The sequence below is a fragment of the Oncorhynchus kisutch genome, unplaced genomic scaffold, assembly GCF_002021735.2.
Source record: "Oncorhynchus kisutch isolate 150728-3 unplaced genomic scaffold, Okis_V2 Okis05a-Okis16b_hom, whole genome shotgun sequence".
Taxonomy (NCBI): domain Eukaryota; kingdom Metazoa; phylum Chordata; class Actinopteri; order Salmoniformes; family Salmonidae; genus Oncorhynchus; species Oncorhynchus kisutch.
This window is the reverse complement of record NW_022261982.1, coordinates 4,133,781-4,139,342: the sequence shown is the minus strand read 5'-3', so window position 1 is coordinate 4,139,342 and position 5,562 is coordinate 4,133,781.

The window sequence follows — 5,562 nt, the reverse complement described above, 5'->3', positions numbered from 1 at the left end:
AAACCTTATATCTGGGGCTATTATATAAACAGCATTATGGTAATGTGGCCACATCGTCTCCCATGAGCTTCCCAAGTCGTTACAAACGGACCAGTTCGTAGCCGGATTCTTCATCGATCTTTTATACTTTCTCCGGAACATGAAATTTGTTCGGACCTCAAGTTCTGTGAGGTGGAAGGATTTCCTTTGTCCTCTATGAAAACTTACTCTCTCTATACTATGTGGCAGGGTCTTCTCAGGAATTTACGACCTCTGACCACAGCAGCCTAGTTGAAGGAGGCAAGGGGGAGGCAGGGAGAGGGGGATGGGGTTGCTATACCCAAAGAGGCCAACGTCATGACACCACACACACACACACACACACACACACACACACACACATATTATTCCAACTCAGACACAACTCTACCTCTTCTCTCTTTCTCTTTCTAAAAAGATCTAAGGGAAAAGAGTGAAGAAGTGCATCAATAGCTTCCACTGGTATGTCTGGTAACTTTTTACTGATGCATATCTTACCATCACCTATCCATCAGCTGTATATCCAACTCAGACACATACCCAGTCAACCGGGAACATTCCCAGAACATTAGCTAAGATTCCCTTTAAGTTCTAGTTAGAGTTTTATCTAACAGTAGGATAACATCCCAAAAACATTCAGAGAATTTTTTTATTTAATCTAAATTGTTTTTTTTAGGTGAAAAATCATTGGAATGTTCTCCTAACATTCACTAAAATGCTGTGCATTTAATCTGTAACAGCCACCACATGTTGGTATGTTTAGGGTTTAGGGTGCAAAAAAACACTCCCCTGATGTTCCCAGAACACATTTCACCTGTTCTTTAAAAGGTTCCCAGAATGTTTCATTAGGTTGTGTGAACAGTCTAATGGAAACATTGTGGGAACATCACAAAATACATATTCCCAAAACACAAAAACTGTACAACTGTGTGGATGATTCTACAATGTTTTATTTAGGTTGCAAAAAAACATTCACCTGATGTTCCTAGAACGTTCCCAGAACACATTTTGTCTGCTCTTTAAAAGGTTCCCAGAATGTTTCATTAGGTTGTGGTAACACGACAAGATGTATTTTCCCACAAGGCAAAACGTGTCCAGTTGTGCTGACATTCAGATAATGTTTGTATCATGGTGAGCAAAACATTCACCTGATGTTACTAGAACGTTCCCAGAACACATTTTGTCTGCTCTTTAAAAGGTTCCCAGAATGTTTCATTAGGTTGTGGTAACACGACAAGATGTATTTTTCCACAAGGCAAAACGTGTCCAGTTGTGCTGACATTCAGATAATGTTTGTATCATGGTGAGCAAAACATTCCTTTGATGTTACAAGAATGTTGACAAAACAGCCTTTTTTTTTGTTCTTTAAACGTTGCCAGAACATTTTCATTAGGTTGTGGGAACAGTCTGGATACAAGAGATACAGTGTCTTCAGACTTGTTCCCACATTGTGTTACAGCCTGAATTTAAAACCGATGACATTGAGATGTTTTGTCACTGGCCTCCACACGATACCCCATAACATCAAAGTGGAATTATGTTATTTAACATTTTTACAAATGAATCAAAAATGAAAAGCTGAAATGTCAATAAGTATTCAACCCCTGTATTCAACCCCTGTGTTATGGCAAGCCTAAATGATTTCAGGGGTTACAATGAGCTTAACAAGTCACATGACCTCTCTCATCTCCCTGGGTCGTTGCTCTTTTCAGTTCACTGCAGCTAGCGACTGGAACGAGCTGCAACAAACTGGATAGTTTTATCTCCGTCTCTTCATTCAAAGACTCAATCATGACTCCTCTTTCTGACAGTTGTGGCTGCTTTGTGTGATGTGTTGTTGTCTCTATCTTCTTGCCCTTTGTGCTGTTGTCTGTGCCTAATAATGTTTGTATCATGTTTTGTGCTGCTACCATGTTGTGCTGCTGCCATGTGGTGTTGCTACCATGTTTTGTCATGTTGTGTTGCTACCATGTTTTGTCATGTTGTGTTGCTACCATGTTGTGCTGCTGCCATGTGGTGTTGCTACCATGTTTTGTCATGTGGTGTTGCTACCATGTTTTGTCATGTTGTGTTGCTACCATGTTTTGTCATGTTGTGCTGCTACCATGTTGTGCTGCTGCCATGTGGTGTTGCTACCATGTTTTGTCATGTTGTGTTGCTACCATGTTTTGTCATGTTGTGTTGCTACCATGCTGTGTTGTCGTGTGTTGCTGCCTTGCTATGTTGTTATCTTAGGTCTCTCTTTATGTAGTGTTGTGGTGTCTCTCTTGGTCATGATGTGTGATGTACCCTATATATATTTATTTTTTTAATCACAGGAGGCCTTTCGCCTTTTGGTAGGCCATCACTATACATAAGAATTTGTTCTTAACTGACCTACCTAGTTAAATAAAATAAAAATAAATTTTTAAACCCACAAATACAATTGTTAAGGTCCGTCAGTGGAGCAGTGAATTTCAATACATATTCACAGATTCAACCACACATTTATAGCCTTCACCTGGATTCACTTTGTCAGTCTACGTCATGGAAAGAGCAGGAGTTCTTAATGTTTTGTAGACTCAGTTGTCGTGTCTTTGGCCGGATGAAGTGATATGACATGCTATTCTATAAAATCCTTTCTCTGTAATTAATATTACCTGATTAGGCTAATCAGGTAATTGTAATTAACTAGAAAGTCGGGGCACCACGAAAGAATGTTTATAGACCTGTTAACTTCCGAATAAACTCTTAAAGACCTAGTAATCTATTACATCAGTAGCAGTCAATATTTAATCATCACTTTATTTAATCTCATCTGAAAGTTGTAAATTCTTGGTTATCTTCACGAACCCTGGCTAACAAGTTGAATCAGAAATACAACATTTGGTTTAATTATTTATTTACTAAATAACTAAATAATCACACCGAATTACAGAATGGATCATACATTGATTACAAATGATGTCATAAAGGAAAACGTCCCTAGCGGAACAGATATGACGGCTGGTTACACAAAGAAAGGGGGTTGGGTTTGAGTGAAAGAGCGGGAAGACTGAGTAACAAAGGGAGAAGCTATGCTATCGTAAATACAGAATCTTATGCATTCTAAATAACCGCCCATTTGGAAAAAGGAAAATGAAATAAATATTTACTCGGAGCTGCGCTTCAATACGTTGGTCGTAGATGGAAGGCCGGGTTGCCCAGCGGGAATCTCTTGTCCTCTGAAGAATGTATCTGGTGGTAAACTGGAAACGTCGTCCGTCCTTTCCTAGCCCGCTGCTAACTCAACGGCTAGGAGGTATCACTTCTGGAGTGAGTAAGAGTTCAAAGTTCATACATACCAAGTTGTCATACTTTTAAGCTCGTGCTATATTCTGGCTGGTATAGTCGAAATTCCTCCTTTCGGCGTGTCGATCTTCACCTTCACACAATGCTAATTTCGTTATGTTATAATCTGAGTCCTTTTAACGTAGGACCGTCGTCCTCACATCCTCGGAACAGAAAGTTGAATTTTCATCAACGGGTTTATATAGTTGTGAAAGAAGGACGTGTTTCATAGTTTACAACCAGTGTCTGTTCACTTGGGCCTCTGAGTGAGCAGAGTTCACAACCAGTGTCTGTTCACTTGGGCGGGGCCTCTGAGTGAGCAGAGTTTACAACCAGTGTCTGTTCCCTTGGGTGGGGCCTCTGAGTGAGCAGAGTTTACAACCAGTGTCTGTTCACTTGGGCGGGGCCTCTGAGTGAGCAGAGTTTACAACCAGTGTCTGTTCACTTGGGCGGGGCCTCTGAGTGAGCAGAGTTTACAACCAGTGTCTGTTCACTTGGGCGGGGCCTCTGAGTGAGCAGAGTTTACAACCAGTGTCTGTTCACTTGGGTGGGGCCTCTGAGTGAGCAGAGTTTACAACCAGTGTCTGTTCACTTGGGCGGGGCCTCTGAGTGAGCAGAGTTTACAACCAGTGTCTGTTCACTTGGGTGGGGCCTCTGAGTGAGCAGAGTTTACAACCAGTGTCTGTTCACTTGGGTGGGGCCTCTGAGTGAGCAGAGTTCACAACCAGTGTCTGTTCCCTTGGGTGGGGCCTCTGAGTGAGCAGAGTTTACAACCAGTGTCTGTTCGTTGGGCGGGGCCTCTGAGTGAGCAGAGTTCACAACCAGTGTCTGTTCACTTGGGCGGGGCCTCTGAGTGAGCAGAGTTCACAACCAGTGTCTGTTCACTTGGGCGGGGCCTCTGAGTGAGCAGAGTTCACAACCAGTGTCTGTTCCCTTGGGTGGGGCCTCTGAGTGAGCAGAGTTTCTCTATGACAAACCGTTCTCTCATTTAAGAAAAAAAATACATTTTATCTTTTCACAAATAGTTTCATATTTAAACATTTAAATTGCGCAACAATTCCATATCAATCTGATAACTAGAATGTGTCAACTTTCCAAGATACAGTTTATGTCATCCTGTCATTAGAAGTAATGTCTCAGACAACAACTGATCTGAGATCATATTCATTAAGCATATTTTCAACTGGTTGGATTACCGAAATATGGTTCCGTTTCCCACCTTTCGATGTTACCAGACTCTCTATGTTACCGAGGCTTTACACGCGTCAACTCTATAGAGTAGAGAGAGAGAAACGGGGAAAGGTATGACACAGTGTATATGACCTTCAATTTAAAAACATTTTCTAATCAAACATGGTTACAGAATATGTGGAATTACACCTCCAATCTTAAGAACTTCAGCCAGATAATTAACCCTCCGCTCCACCAGGGGACAGCTGTGACCATGTGGGGTTTCTTCAGTCCAATACGGTCAATAAGGACACAGAACCTGATTGACCATATGTGACTGAATAAAAAACACAAGGCCACAGCTGTCCCCTGGTGGCACAGAGTTCATACGTTGGCTAGGGAACCAAACGTTGGCTAGGGAACCATACGTTGGCTAGGGAACCAAACGTTGGCTAGGGAACCAAACGTTGGCTAGGGAACCAAACGTTGGCTAGGGAACCATACGTTGGCTAGGGAACCAAACGTTGGCTAGGGAACCAAACGTTGGCTAGGGAACCAAACGTTGGCTAGGGAACCATACGTTGGCTAGGGAACCAAACGTTGGCTAGGGAACCAAACGTTGGCTAGGGAACCATACGTTGGCTAGGGAACCATACGTTGGCTAGGGAACCAAACGTTGGCTAGGGAACCATACGTTGGCTAGGGAACCAAACGTTGGCTAGGGAACCATACGTTGGCTAGGGAACCATACGTTGGCTAGGGAACCAAACGTTGGCTAGGGAACCAAACGTTGGCTAGGGAACCATATGTTGGCTAGGGAACCATATGTTGACTAGGGAACCAAACGTTGGCTAGGGAACCATACGTTGGCTAGGGAACCATACGTTGGCTAGGGAACCAAACGTTGGCTAGAGAACCAAACGTTGGCTAGGGAACCATACGTTGACTAGGGAACCATACGTTGGCTAGGGAACCAAACGTTGGCTAGGGAACCATACGTTGGCTAGGGAACCAAACGTTGGCTAGGGAACCAAACGTTGGCTAGGGAACCATACGTTGGCTAGG